Here is a 16312-nt window from a genome sequence, read left to right on the forward strand (position 1 = left end):
GGCAGACAGATCTCTGTGAGTTGTAAACTAGCTGTGTATTTATAGAGCATTGCAGGATGGCCCGGGTTACATTGTCACAGCATAGACATAAATCTAGAGGGCAGATTCTGAATTCCCAGGTTCTTCCACTTTTTTTTTTTTTTACAAGTTGTATAAAGCCTCTGGGTGGGTAAAGGAAAGTAGAGGAATCATTACTGGGGAAGATGCCATCTTGGAAGTGCCAAGAGAATGTCGGGTTGATAGTGGGCAGGACCACACCCTGACCAGGACTGCTTACCTATATTCACCTCCTGCTCCCTTTAAATCTGAATATCATGTCAGGACCCCAAAGAGGACTGGGTCTCCTGCTTCCCCTTTTAATGTGGCCCCTGTAGTGGCTATTCCTGGTTGTCAACTTGACTATATCTGGGATGAACTACAATCCAGAATTGGAAGGCTCACCTGGGATCCTGCTCTTGAGGTTGGGAGATACAAGTTTCTGACCTGCATCTTGTCACGGAGATCTTGAGGTGTAGTGGTTGTGAATCCCAGGAGACTAAGACGGGGAGATCTCTGAGTTCAAGGGCATCTGGGACAAAGCAAGTCCCAGATCCAGGCATGGTGGTACACACCATTAATCTGGGTCACACCTTCTGCTGGAGACCTATGTAAGGACGTTGGAAGAGGGAAGATTCTCTTCTTTGCTAGTTTGCCTTGTGGAACTGAGCAACTATTAGATCCTTGGAGTTCCATTCACAGTTGACCACTGTTGGGGACTTGGACTACAGACTGTAAGCCATCAACAAATTCCCTTACTATATTGAGACCACCTTTTTTATTTTTTATTTTTTTGACTCTAGAGAACCATGACTAATACCTCCCCAAATAAGTCTCTTTCCTTTGACTTTTGCTATCACTTGTCAGTTTAACTGTTCTGTGAAGGAAGGGTGGTTGAGCTTAGTTTGTTAGAGCTGTCAGGGAATAAGCTCTGGGCTCTATAGATTTCACTACGGACTTTGGTAGGCAGTCAGCAGACCCTCAGAGTAAGGAGACCAGGGTAGGAGGGATGTTGAGTGGCCCACACTGGGGCAGAGTTACTTTACCTGACAGACTGTCCTCATCTTCCCCCTTCAGCCAGCATCAGTTATTTTTGACCTCTACAGGGTAAAGCAGAGAAGTTGTGGTGAGTTTTTTAAGAGCATCAGCCTATCTAGGCCCTTGGTGAGCTTAGCTGGGAATCTAGTGTGAGAAACAAGGACTCTCACTTCACAAGGAGAGCCCTGGAGACTCAGAGCAGCAAAAGTGAGATGGAGAATTTTACCACTTTGCAAAGCTGGCCCTCAGCCCAGAATGTGTGGCACCCTGGATGCACGCAGAGCACATCTTATAACCCTCCTGCATGGAGACATTTCCCGTTCCCCTTGCTTTTTTAGCTGCGTAATTGGGGGGTATACGCTTACCTATCAGCTGGTCTCATCTTTCTGTTGCTCTGGTTTTGACTTTTTCTCAACAGACACGGTGCATGGATTCATCTCTTCATTTCATATCTTGTTTAGTTTCAAGATTATCAGGTTCATGACTGTGCAGGGAAGCTTGGTTGCTATTGTCTACTATAACCCCCCCAGGTTGGTTGCATGTTAGTAAGAGACATGGGTGGGTTGGTAGAATGAGTAGCTGGGGTCCTGGGGTTTTTTTTGTTTGTTTTTTGTTTGTTTGTTTGTTTTGCTTTTTTCCTTCATCTCTATTTGGACAGAGAGGGACTATCAGATATTGCGCCTATAGCATGGCTGCAGAATTGGTGGTTGCTGAAGCACTGAATGTAAATTTATTAACGGAAAGTGAGAAAGACTGGAGGGGCCCGGTAAGATTTTCTGAACCTTCTTGTGGAGACTGGAGCAATGTACAGTGAGATGGGCCATTTTTGAGAGCATCACAGGCTGCACCAATAAGGACTATACACTTGTGATATATGCTTCCACTAACCAATCCAAGAATTACCGGCTCAGAGTCCTCAGCCTTACCCTCTAGGAGGATCACCATGTGTCTCAGGCTCCAAAGGTGTATTTGGGTTTTGGTTTGGTCTCTGGAATTTCTACCCCCAGTAAATTTCTCTCTAGTGTTTACCTTGGGTTCAAGAGAACACACGTACTTCAACAGATATCCAAAGACCAAGAAATTTGAACCTCCCCTGTCAAATGGCAGATACCGAAAAAACCAAGCTCTAAAAAACAAAGCCTTTCTCCCACCAGCACTGGCCAAAAAGGTTGGAAATGAAACCTCACAGGTCAACAGAGTCCATACCCACAGAAGTGCAATTTTCCAGCTGTAATAACTTGGGAGAATCATACTGAGCCACTGGGGTGAGGCAGAGTAGTGGTATTGGGGAGAGCTCTGCCTTGGTTTGTGAACTTTGCAAATGTCAAGTTTCTGCAGGCTCTCTGTTCCCCAGGCAACATCCACATACTTGTCCTTGCAGACATAACCTGTGTTAAAACCTAACTGTGAGGAAAAGGAGCCTGCCCTCAGAATCCCCAAGTAACCCAGCAATGAATCACTGGCTCTTTCAGATGTGTGTGTGTGTGTGTGTGTGTGTGTGTGTGTGTGTGTGTGTGTGTGTGTGTGAGAGAGAGAGAGAGAGAGAGAGAGAGAGAGAGAGAGAGAGAGAGAGAGAGAGAATTAGCGAGGGTCTTGAATTATATTAATTTATAGGCAAATAATGCTTCTTTTTCTCCATTTCTGTGAATGTGGCTAGCAAAATAGAAATTTTACAGTTAACTCTAACACAGAGATAAATATCCAAATGGTTATAGAGGGCTTTACCTCCTTCAAAACTCAATAAAATAACAGTTAATTGAATTGCCAACATTGGATTTTATTCTGGGTGGAACAGTTTGGCTCTGCTGCTTCCAAATGGAAACTGAGGCTGAGAAAGCAAATCTCACCACAGGACTATGAACAGATAACCTGTCCTGTACAGCAAGCATCTAAGAGAAGAGAAGCATCTAAGACAGTTAACTGAATGCACAGTTTGAAAGGAAAAACATGCTGATTGGATCATAAGATGCAGGTTATATCACATAATTCTTTGAAGGCAACAGAGATTTTGTTGAGTGTTCTTCCAAAACAAATTCTACCTACCTAGCCTCCTACGGAGCACTGGGATTAGGAGCACATACCGCAGCCCTGGCTGTTTGGCTTGGTTTTTTGTTTTTTGTTTTTTGTTTTTTGTTTTTGTTTTTTACTTATTTTTTATTATTTGTTGGCCATTTTTTTATTAGATATATTTCTTTATTTACACTTCAAATGTTACTCCCTTTCCTGGTTTCCTGTCCATAAGCCCCCATCCCTTCCCCCTCCCCCATACAGGTGTTCCCCCCATCCACCCCCTTTACTCCCCCCAACATTCTCCTACACTGGGGGTCCAACCTTGGAAGGACCAAGGGCTTCCCCTTCCTTTGATGCCCCAACAAGGCTATCCTCTGCTACATATGCAGTTGGAGCCCTGGGTTAGTCCATGTATAGTCTTTTGGTAGTGGTTTAGTCCCTGGAAGCTCTGGTTGGTTGGCATTGTTGTTTTTATGGGGTTGCGAGCTCCTTCAACTCTTTCAATCCTTCCTCTAATTCCCCCAAAGGTGGTCCTGTTCTCAATTCAATGCTTTGCTGCTAGCATTCACCTCTGTATTGGACATGCTCTGGATGTGTCTCTCAGGAGACATCTATATCCAGTCCCTTTCAGCATGCACTTTTTAGCTTCATCAATCTTATCTAGTTTTGGTGGCTGTATGTATATATATATATATGGGCCACATGTGGGGCAGGCTCTGAATGGCCGTTCCTTCAGTCTCTACTCTAAACTTTGCCTCCATATCCCCTCCTATTGATATTTTTGTTCCTCCTTTTAAGAAGGATTGGGAACATGTGCATTTTGGTCATCCTTCTTCTTGAGCTTCCTGTGGTCTGTGGATTGCATCTTGGGTAATTCAAGCATTTGGGCTAATATCTACTTATTAATGAGTGCATACCAAGTGTATTTTTCTGTGATTGGGTGACTTCACTCATGATGATATTTTCTAGTTCATTCCATTTGCCTATGAATTTCATGAAGTCATTGTTTTTGATAGCTGAATAGTACTCCATTGTGTAGATGTACCACATTTTCTGTATCCATTCCTTTGTTGAAGGGCATCTGGGTTCTTTCCAGCTTCTGGCTATTATAAATAAGGCTGCTATGAACATAGTGGAGCATGTGTCTTTGTTGTATGTTGGAGCATCTTTTGGATATATGCCCCAGGAGAGGTATAGCTGGGTCCTCAGGTAGTGGAATGTCCAATTTCCTGAGGAACCTCCAGACTGATTTCCAGAGCGGTTATACCAGCCTGCAATCACACCAACAATGGAGGAGTGTTCCTCTTTTTCCACATCCTCACCAGCATCTGCTGTCACCAGAGTTTTGTTTTTTGTTTTTTTTTTTATCTTAGCCATTCTGACTGGTTTGAGGTGGAATCTCAGGGTTGTTTTGATTTGCTTTTCCCTGATGACTTAGGATGTTGAACATTTCTTTAGGTGCTTTTTGACCATTTGACATTCCTCAGCTGAGAATGTTTTGTTTAGTTCTGTACCTCATTTTTAATAGGGTTATTTGGCTCTCTGGAGTCTAACTTCTTGAGTTCTTTGTATATTTTGAATATTAGTCCTCTATCAGATGTAGGATTGGTAAAGATCTTTTCCTAATCTGTTGGTTGCCGTTTTGACCTAATCACAGTGTCCTTTGCCTTACAGAAGACTTGCAGTTTTATGAGGTCCCATTGTTGATTCTTGATCTTAGAGCATAAGCCATTGGTGTCTTGTTCAGGAAAATTTCCCCAGTGCCCATGTGTTCGAGTCTCTTCCCCACTTTTTTTTCTATTAGTTCGAGTCTATCTGATTTGATGTGGAAGTCCTTGATCCACATGGACTTATGCTTTGTACAGGATGAAAAGAATGGATCAATTTGCATTCTTCTATATGCTGTCCTCCAGTTGAACCAGCATCATTTGTTGAAAATGCTATCTTTCTCCCATTGGATGGTTTTAGCTCCTTTGTCAAAGATCAAGTGACCATAGGTGTGTGGGTTCATTTCTGGGTCTTTAATTCTATTCCACTGGTCTATCTGTCTGTCTCTGTACCAATACCATGCAGTTTTTATCACTATTGCTCTGTAATACTGCTTGAGGTCAGAGATGGTGATTCCCCCAGAAGTTCTTTTATTGTTGAGTATAGTTTTTCCTATCCTGGGTTTTTTGTTATTCCAAATGGATTTGCAAACTGCCCTTTCTTTCTCTATAAAGAATCGAGTAGGAATTTTGATGGAGATTGCATTGAATCTGTAGATGATTGGCAAAATGGCAATTTTTACTACATTAATACTGCCAATCCATGAGCATGGGAGATCTGTCCATCTTCTGAGATCTTCAATTTCTTTCTTCAGAGACTTGAAGTTCTTATTATACAGATTTTTCACTTGCTTAGTTAAAGTCACACCAAGATACTTTATATTATTTGGGAATATTGTGATGGGTGTCATTTTCCTAATTTCTTTATCATCCTGTTTATCCTTTGAGTAGAGGAAGGCTACTGATTTATTTGAGTTAATTTTATACCAGGACACTTCGCTGAAGTTGTTTATCAGGTTAAGTAGTTCTCTGGTGGAACTTTTGGGATCACTTAAATATACTATCATATCATCTGCAAATAGCGATATTTTGACTTCTTCCCTTCCAATTTGTATTCCTTTAACCTCCTTTCATTGTCTGATTGCTCTGACTAGGATTTCAAGTACTATATTGACTAAATAGGGAGAGAGTGGGCAGCCTGTCTAGTTCCTGATTTTAGTGGGATTGCTTCAAGTTTCTCTCCATTTAGTTTGATGTTAGCTACTGGCTTGCTGTATATTGCTTTTACTATGTTTAGATATGGGCCTTGAATTCCTGATCTTTCCAGGACTTTTATCATGAAGGGATGTTGAATTTTGCCAAATGCTTTCTCAGCATCTAATGAAATGATCGTGTGGTTTTGTTCTTTCAGTTTGTTTATATAATGGATCACGTTGATGGTTTTCTGTATATTAAACCATCCCTGCATGCCTGGAATGAAGTCTACTTGATCATCGTGGATGATTGTTTTGATGTGCTCTTGATTCGGTTTCCCAAAATTTTATTGAGTATTTTTGCGTCGATATTCATAAGGGAAATTGGTCTGAAGTTCTCTTTCTTTGTTGGGTCTTTGTGTGGTTTAGGTATAAGAGTAATTGTGGCTTCATAGAAGGAATTCGGTAGTGCTCCATGTGTTTCAATTTTGTGGAATAGTTTGGATAGTATTGGTATGAGGTCTTCTATGAAGGTCTGATAGAATTCTGCACTGAACCCATCTGGACCTGGGCTCTTTTTGGTTGAGAGACTTTTAATGACTGCTTCTATTTCTTTAGCAGTCATGGGGTTGTTTAGATGGTTTATTTGTTCCTGATTTAACTTACCTGATATCTGTCTAGAAAGTTGTCCATTTCCTCTGGATTTTCCAGTTTTGTTGAATATAGGCTTTTGTAGTAGGATCTGATAATTTTTAAATTTCTTCAGATTCTGTTGCTATGTCTCACTTTTCATTTCTGATTTTGTTAATTTGGATACATGTTCTGTGACGTCTGGTTAGTTTGGCTAGGGGTTTATCTATCTTGTTGATTCTCTCAAAGAACCAGCTCCTGGTTTTGTTGATTCTTTATATAGTCCTTTTTGTTTCTACTTGGTTGATTTCAGCCCTGAGTTTGATTAGTTCCTTCCTTCTACTCCTTTTGGGTTTATTTATTTCTTTTTGTTCTAGAGCTTTTAGATGTGCTGTCAAGCTGGTGACATATACTCTCTCCTGTTTCTTTTTGCAGGCACTCAGAGCTCTGAGTTTTCCTCTTAGCACCGCTTTCATTGTGTCCCATAAATTTGGGTATGTTGTATCTTCATTTTCATTAAATTTTAAGAAGTCTTTAATTTCTTTATTTTTTTTCTTGACCAAGTTGTCATTGAGTAGAGCATTGTTCAACTTCCATGTATATATGGGCATTCTGTTGTGATTGTTGTTATTGAAGACCAGTCTTAGTCCGTGGTGATCTGATAGGACGCATGGGACTATTTCTATCTTCCTATATCTGTTGAGGCCTGTTTTGTGACCGATTATATGGTCAATTTTGGAGAAGGTACCATGAGGTGCTGAGAAGAAGGTATATCCTTTTGTTTTAGGATGGAATGTTCTATAAATATCTGTTAAATCCATTTGGTTCATAACTTCTGTTAGTTTCTCTATGTCTCTGTTTAATGTCTGTTTCCATGATCTGTCCATTGATGAGAGTGGGGTGTTGAAATCTCCTAGTATTATTGTGCGAGGTGCAATGTGTGATTTGAGTTTTAGCAAAGTTTCATTTATGTATGTAGGTGCCCTTGTATTTGGAGCATAGATATTTAGGATTGAGATTTCATCTTGGTGGATTTTTCCTTTCATGAATGTGAAGTGTCCTTCCTTATCTTTTTTAATGACTTTTGGTTGAAAGTCAATTTTATTCGATATTAGAATGGCAACTCCAGCTTGTTTCTTCGGGTCATTTGCTTTGTCTCTGAGGTGCATTTCCTGTTTGCAGCAAAATGCTGGATCCTCTTTACATATCCAGTCTGCTAGTCTATGTCTTTTTATTGGGGAATTGAGTCTGTTGATGTTGAGAGATTTTAAGGAATAATGATTGCCGCTTCCTGTTATTTTTGTTGTTAGAGGTAGAACTATGTTTGTTTGTCTTCTTTTGGTTTCATTGCAAGGAGGTTATATATTCTTGCTTTCTGTATGGTGTAGTTTCGCTTGTTGTGTTAGAGTTTTCCATCTATTATCCTTTGTAGTGCTGGATTTGTAGAAAGGTTGTGTAAATTTGGTTTTGTCATGGAATATCTTGGTTTCTCCATCTATGTTAATTGAGAGTTCTGCTGGATATAGTAGCCTTGGCTGGCATTTGTGTTCTCTTAGGGTCTGTATGACATCTGTCCAGGATCTTCTGGCTTTTATAGTCTCTGGGGAGAAGTCTCTGGTGTAATTCTTAAAAGTCTGTCTTTATATGTCATTTGACCTTTTTTCCTTACTGCTTTTAATTTTCTTTCTTTGTTTTGTGCACTTGGTGTTCTAAGTATTATGTGACGGGAGGAATTTCTCTTCTGGTCCAATCTATTTGGAGTTCTGTAGGCTTCTTGTATGTTTATGGGCATCTCTTAGGGATGTTTAGGATGTTTAAGATGTCTTAGGTTAGGGATGTTTTCTTCTATAATTTTCCCGAATATATTTACTGGACCTTTTAGTTGGGAGTCTTCTATACCTATTATCCTTAGGTTTGATCTTCTCATTGTGTCCTAGCTTTCCTGGATGTTTTGGACTAGGAGCTTTTTGTGTTTTACATTATCTTTGATGGTTGTGTCGATGTTTTCTATGGCATCTTCTGCCCCTGAGATTCTTTCTTCTATCTCTTGTATTCTGTTGGTGATCTTTGTATCTATGACTCCTAGTCTCTTCCTTAGGTTTTCTATCTCCAGGGTTGTCTCCCTTTATGCTTTCTTTATTGTTTCTATTTCCATTTTTAAGTCCTAGACAGCTTTGTTCACTTCCTTCACCTGTTTGGTTGTGTTTTCCTGTAATTCTTTCAGGGATTTTTGTGTTTCCTCTTTAAGGGATTCTACTTGTTTACTTATGTTGTCCTGCATTTCTTTAAGGGAGCTATTTATTTCCTTCTTAAAGTCCTCTACCATTATCATAAAATGTGATTTTAAATCTAAATCTTGCTTTTCTGGCATGTTTGGATATCCAGTATTTTCTTTGGTGGGAGAACAGGGCTCTGATGATGCCAAGTAGTCTTGGTTCCTGTGCTGGCCGCTCGCCATTGGGTTGTCTCTGGTGTTTGCTTGTCTTGCTGTTTCTGACAGTGGCTTGACCCTGCTGTAGGTCTCAGTGTCGGCACTCCTGTAGAACTGTTTTCCTATTTTCTTTCAGCCTTTTCTGAGAACAGGTGCTCTGCTCTCAGGTGTGTAGGTGCTCCTGGTGACTGTCTTTCAGCTCTAGACTTGGGAAGGAATTAGAAGGGTGCTGCCCCGATTACTCCTAGGTCCTTGCACCCAGTGGGGGCTCAGTTAGTATTAGGTGATTCCCTCTTGGGTTTAGAATATGGTCAGAGGGTAGTCTCCTCTGATTTCTCAGGAGTGTTTGCACTTCTGAGGGTCCAGCCCTCTCCCCAATGGGATTTGGGTGCAGGGAGCTGTTTGACTGGTTCAGTTCAGTCCTGGGCGTGGACCAGAACCACAGATACTGGTGGCTGACTGTTCCTATATTCCCGTGTCCAGAGGCACTGTGCAGTTTCCCCTTGAACCAGGAATGTGGGCAGAGGTGTACAGAAGAGGCAATCTGTCCTGCAGTCTCAGGATGTCTGCACTTCTGGGTGTTCAACTCTCTTGGTATTGTTTTTTAAACACACTGTTCATTCTGTATCCCAAGCATGTTGAAATTTGTTATATAGACCTGGCAGGCCTCCAACTTACAGAGATCTGCCTACCTCGAACTCAAGTGAAATGCTAGGGTTCTAGGCTTGTGCCACCATGTTGGCAACTCCTGGCATTTCATGTAGGTTCTTTTTGGGAAAGTCATGTTTCTTCTTGCTTACCAGACAAACATGTTACCAACTGAGCAGTCCCCTTAATTTCCCTTCCCTGCACCTCCTCTTTCCTTTCCTTCCTTCCTCTAATCTCCCATTTTTTCCCTCCCCTCCCGTCCTCTTCCCTTCATCTTCCTTCCCCTTCCCTACCCATTCATTCCCTCCCTTCTACTCCACTTCTCTTCCCTCCCCTCCTCTCTCCCTCTCTCCCCTCTCTTCCCCTACCTCCCTTCCCCCCTTCCTTTCCTCCCCTTTCTTCCCTTCCTGCCCTCCCCTCACCTTTCTTCCCTTCCCTTCACATTTCTTTTATTCCCTCCCCTCATCTTCTCTTTCCGTTGCTCCCTTCCCCGTCCTTCATTCCCTGCATTAACAAACCACACTGTAGAGAAAATTACACTTTCTTCCAGCTAACACCAGATGAGCTTGGATGCTCCAAGCTTGTGCTTCCTGCTGCCCAAGGTTTTCTTTGGCATTTTGGCACGGCATACAGATGTAGTTGCTTCTCCTCACACAAGATAAGGAGTAAGGGCATGAAAGAACTCCAACAGCAAGAGAATCTTCAGCTGCAGGAACCTCTCACACCGCCACCGTGTGGCTTCTGGAGGTACAGCATGGAGCTGCTTCCCCGCTGCTCAGACCCTGGCCATGATCCCAGACATGTTTACACAAAATTCCTGTAAGTGTCACCAGACAGCTGTGATACAGCCTCTGTGTACTACTGGGTAATACCACAGGTCAAGAATGTGCCTTAGTTGTCAGAAATACTCACTATGTGGAGAGGAACTAAGTGCTGGGATCGAGTACTCTGACAGTGTCTTAATACATGCTGAATGTTTACAATGCATTGTTCTGATTAGAGCCCAGCAGACATTAGAGCCAAGCCCAGGTTCCAGAGCTGCAGAATCAGTCCTTAGGTCAGACCTCTAAGGCCATGGCCACAGTTCCCTGGCTCTGCTTGAGCAAGAAACATAGCTTTGGAAGGCAGTGTTCAGCTGGACATGTTAGAGCACATGTGTAGTCACAGCAGTAGAGAGGCTGAGACATGGAAGAAAGCTCCAGTATCCAGGCCAGACTGAGCAACAGGGGGGTCATGGATTTTCTTTTTAAAGAATAAAAGCTGCCAAGGTATTTCAGGGGTAAATGTGCTTGCCCTCAACTAGAGTTTAATCCCCCGAATATAAAATGAAAGCAAAAACCATCTCCTGAATCACGTATGTTTGTATGTAAGTATGTATGTATGTATGTACATATGTGTGTTTATGCATATGTATGTACATGTCAATATCACCAAGTAACACTGAGGAGCATGGTTCAGAATTAGACCTTTGCTCTGCCCAACCCTACATCTGTGTTCCTGGCTCCCTTAACAAGCACATGTTCCCAGTCCTCAGAGTGACACCAGTGTCCCAGCCACCCCTACAAGGTCCTGAACAGCAGGGCCAAGTCTTTAATTTTGTGCTATCTTTGCTTAACATACTGGCTCCCCATGAAGGAAGGTCTTCAATGTCTCGTAGTCTAGGGCCTGTGAGGAGTTTAGAGGACATGCTGTGTGCACAGCCCTCCTCTGCTCTTGACATGACAGTTCTGTCTCCCTTACAGGCAGCTCCGTCTATGTGCCACCTGCTGGAAACTACAGGAAAAGGACCCATGAGCAGGGCTTGGTGAGGGTGGACATGTGTGTGCTCCAAGTGAGCTGCAGCTCACTCACTCACCAGGTGAGACTCTCAGAGTCTTAAAGGGAGTCTCCAGAGAGGTGGGTCTTATGTAGCCTGGAGCTGTCACAGCATCAGGGCCTCAGTTGGACTGACTGTGTGGTGTCCCTCTAACCAACTCTAGTGAGGCATGAATGGACAGAAATCCCAATTAAGGAAGGAGCCATGAAGAAGGGGACAGGAGGCAGGAGACCTTAGCTGCCCCCAGCACCACCATCAGGCTGGTGGAGTCCCACCCAGACCTGCAAGAAAATGAGGAAACCATGGAGTGACAGCCAGGGACAGGATGAATGACTGAGACATGCTTGTATTGGTCCATGTGATGTGTTTATTGGTTTGTGACTTTCAACTTAAGGGAAAGCAGAGGTTGCTATTCCTTGGCGTCCAAGTCCAAGTAAATCTGAATGCTCACCCTATTGCTGGAGGTGGGTGGGCCATGGTGAGGCACTAGAGATGACTGCAGAGCATATTTGTTAGCACCCAGTAGATGAGCACATGGCCTCTTCGTGGGGACTAAATTCCAGCTTAGTGTTGAAGCTGTGGGAAGCAGGAGTGCTAAGGGAAGGATCATGCAGGATAATCAGGAACCTGGGGATAAAGTGCAGGCCACAGTGGAGGAAGGTAGATCAGAGGGTTGGGTCAATTTGAGAGTCTTAGATCTTGCATAGGCAACACATGGGAGCATTGCAGCTGGACTTCAGCAGCTGGACTGACAGCAGGAAGACCCACATCCCGAAGAGCAGCAGGGCTTGCAGCAGCTGGACTGACAGCAGCAGGGCTTACAACAGCTGGACTGACAGCAGCAGGGCTTGCAGCAGCTGGACTGACAGCAGCAGGGCTTACAACAGCTGGACTGACAGCAGCAGGGCTTGCAGCAGCTGGACTGACAGCAACTAGACTTGCAGCCCCCACAGCTGGAGCAGGAACAGACAGGCACACAGCAGCACACAGGCTTGCAACAGCTTGAGCCACAGCCCCCACAGCTGGAGCCACAGCCCCCACAGCTGGATCCACAACCCCCACAGCTGGAACAGCTACAGACAGGAACACAACAGCACACTGGCTTGCAGCAGCTGGAGCCACATCCTCCACAGCTGGAACCACACCCCCCACAGCTGGAGCAGGAACAGGTGGGTACACAGCAGCACACTGGCTTACAGCAGCAAACAGGTTTGCAGCAGCTGGAGCCACAGCCCCCACAGCTGGAGCCACAGCCCCCACAGCTGGAGCCACAGCCTCCACAGCTGGAGCAGGAACAGGTGGGTACACAGCAGCACACTGGCTTACAGCAGCAAACAGGTTTGCAGCAGCTGGAGCCACAGCCCCCACAGCTGGAGCCACAGCCTCCTGAGCAGCCACAGCAGGTCATGGTTCTGGTGTTTGGTTGAGGATGGAGTAGGTCAGAGGAGAAGGTAGAGAGGAAGGTGTGGAGATGTGGAGCCTTCTGAACCTCAGGTCTTTATATCCCTCCCCAGGTCAAGTGTGAGGTCACATGGTCACTTCCTGGATCCTGAATGTGTCATAGCTTAGGATTCTCTTCTGCATGGTCTTGTCTCTTCCTATACATTACTTCTGTTTTCCCTTTGGCTTTCACAAAAAGATTGCCATGTGGCAGGAAATGGTGCCCCTCGGTAAACATAAACAAGTGTCCATCAGAGGAGGTCCAGTCCCCCTCCTCAGAGGTATAAGGAGGCATTGATAAGCCTTGTTCCCATCCCATGACTAACACTTCCTGGTGTTTATGCGCCTGCCTTCTGGGTGTCAGGCTCCACTTGCCCACCTCAGCACTCCCTCTCATCAGTCTATAACACTGATGATTTCCTCCTCTGACCTGAGTCCTGTGACTCATCAGATCACCTGATCCTCTTCTTCACAGGGGATAGGCCAGGCCTGGGTTCCCACAAGGGTGATTTGATAGAATTGCCCTGCCTTGTCTTCTCAAGTCTTTGTTTTCTTGGAAAATATCATCTGGTGTAAATGTAGTGTTTTAAAACAAACACTAGCTGTGTGTGGACACGCATATCTTTAATCCCAGCAGCAGAGAGGCAGAGGCAAACAGATCTGTGTGAGTTCTAAACTAGCTGTGTATTTATAGAACATTACAGGATGGCCTGGGTTCCATTGTCAAAGCATAGATATAGATCTAGAGGGCAGGTTATGATTTCGTGGCTTCTTCTACGTTTTTACAGTGTGCTGTAGTCACCCTTCAGACAGCTATGGGAAATAAGGGGATTTATGAAGGGGGGAGGTAATATTCTAGAGAAGGCAAGACAATGATGGCTCCTGTGGTATACATGTTTGTGTTTGTGTTTGAATATACATGGCTGACAGTGAGTTGTGCTGTAAGTGGGTGTGGCCTTTTTGAAGGAAGTGTCTGACTGGCAGTGAGCTTTGAAGCTCTGTCCAGTGTGGAAAAGTCACTCTTCCCCTGGCTGTAATAAAATCAAGATAGAGACCTCTCAGCTCCTTCCACAACCCCATGCCTGCCTGCACACTGCCATGCTTCCTGCCATGATGATCATGGACTGGACCTCTGAGACTGTAAGCCAGCCCCAATTAAATGTTGTCCCTTATAAGAGTTGCATTGGTCATTGTTTCTAGGCACACTCATAAACCCTTAGCTAAGACAGAGGTGGGTGCCAAGAGGGGTCTTGCTGTAAAAGGCCTGGCCATGTTGTTTGGAGGATTTGGGGACTGTGGATCGGAAAGCTGAGAATATTCCTAGTTTGAATATCAAACACATTGTTCCTGAGGTGATTTGAACTGTGCAGAGCTCACCCAAGATGTTTCAGTGAAGAACATTAGTATTTTGCCTAGAAATAGTGTCTTAGTCAGGGTTTCTATTCCTGCACAAATATCATGACCAAGAAACAAGTTGGGGAGGAAAGGGTTTATTCAGCTTACACTTTCACATTGCTTTCAGTCATCAAAGGAAGTCAGGACTGGAGCTCAAGTAGGTTGGGAAGCAGGAGCTGATGCAGAGGCCATGGAGGGATGTTACTCATTGGCTTGCTTCCCCTGGCTTGCTCAGCTTGCTCTTATAGAACCTAGGACCACGAGTCCAGGGACGGCACCACCCACAATGGCCTGGGTCCTCCCCCCTTGATCACTAGTTGAGAAAATGCGTTACAGATGGGTCTCATGGAGGCATTTCCTCAAGTGAGGCTCCTTTTTCGGTGGTAACTCCAGCTTGTGTCAAGTTACACAAAACCAGCCAGTACAGATAGTATTTGTAATATTTTGGTGAAGATTGTGGCTGCTTTGTGCCCTTGCAGAAAGTGTCTGCCTGAGATCAATGGAAAAAGATTCAGATTAATAACATTGATCAGAAAAGCCTAGTTTAGATTTTATCCTTTGATTCACTCTTGTGAGGAGTATTTGATCAAGCAGAGCAAGTTTAAAGAGGAAACATACAAAATGTATATTTCAAGTAATTAATGGCACCAGAAATTACAATGATGCTAAATCCTGTGTTGGAGGAGGTGAGCAGCTTAAGGGAGTGGTGACCTGAGGAATGAACCCACCCAGCCAAGCGTATTGTTCACCTAGTTATGGTTTTCATTTGGACTTTGAAACTGAAGTGAATATCAGTACAGAAAAGGAAGCCAGAGTGTTTGTTCTGGATTTTTTTTTATCTGAATCTTGAAGAAAAGTGGCCATGAAAAGCTTAGACCCGGGCATGGAACTGCAAGTCTTAAGTACCCAACATGGAGGTGTTGTAAGACCCCACAGTGGCCTTATCTCAGGAGTGCGACCCACAGAGCACAGATTGACAAAGTGACTGCTGCAATAGCATGAGGGAATACGGTTTTTATTCCATGTACATAGGGTTTCTCATCCACACAGGGAGAGGCAACCCCGAACCCAAAAAGCACACAACTTTCATTCATTGCAGAGGGCAGACTTCAGCAACAGGGTTAGCTGGCTTATTCTCATTGGTGGTGCACAGGACAAAGGATCTGGTCAGGTGTTGGCTGACCTGCTCAAGGGGCTGTTCCTGGCTCAATTAGTCACTTTCCTCATCTAGCCCTACAGCTGGCCTTGGAGAATCACTGGGAAAGGGCTAAGTTGGCATGTCCCTTACAGGGGGTTTGGAGGGTGAACTGGGAGGTCGGGCAGGGTTAGGATGACATCTTGCGGTTGTTCTTGGAATTTACCATAGGGAGGGGTAGGGGGTCTTTCCGAGAACAGTTGTTATTGTTTTGTCTTAATTAGCTTAGTCAGAATCTTGATCACCAAAACTTTATCATATCACTGGGCATCATGACCTCAGATGTATCTCTCAGAAAGGCCACAAGTTTGTCATAGGCATCCTGACCACCAGTTGTATTTCTCAAAACCTTGTTTTTATAACTTTGTTTCTCATATTTATGAAACTTTGAAGCTTTATTTCTTCAGAGGCAAGCAGATCTCTCAATTCAAGGACAGCCTTGTTCAGAGCAATTTCCAGGTGAAGAAAAGTTAAATCCAGGGATGGTCATAAACACTTTTAATCCCAGCATTCAGGAGACAGAGCCATGAAGATCTCTGAGCTCGAGGTCAGTCTACAGAACAAGTTCCAGGACAGCCCAGCTTAGGCAGTGAAGGAGTTGGAAAACAGAAAGCTGGTGATGATGTAATAGAACAATGTGGCCATGTTCCAGCTCCAGCAAGAGGCAGAACTTGGCAGCTTCAGCCATGTGGCTCTAGCCTTAGAGTCAAGAAGAGAAGGGACTACTGGGGCAATTACTGCTTCTTATCTGGAGCTAAGAACTTAGTGGTAATTAAGAAGAGGCCAGTATAAATCACTGAGGTGAAACCTTCTGGGAAGTATTATCTGAGAACAGAAGGAAGCTGTGTTTCAGAGACAGCAAAGATTGTACCTCCTACTACCACTGGACTTGGTAATGCAAAAAACATCATGGAGGTAATACTGTTTTGAGGG

Source organism: Rattus norvegicus, chromosome 1 (assembly GCF_021556685.1).
Source record: "Rattus norvegicus strain SHRSP/BbbUtx chromosome 1, alternate assembly SHRSP_T2T, whole genome shotgun sequence".
Taxonomy (NCBI): Eukaryota; Metazoa; Chordata; class Mammalia; order Rodentia; family Muridae; genus Rattus; species Rattus norvegicus.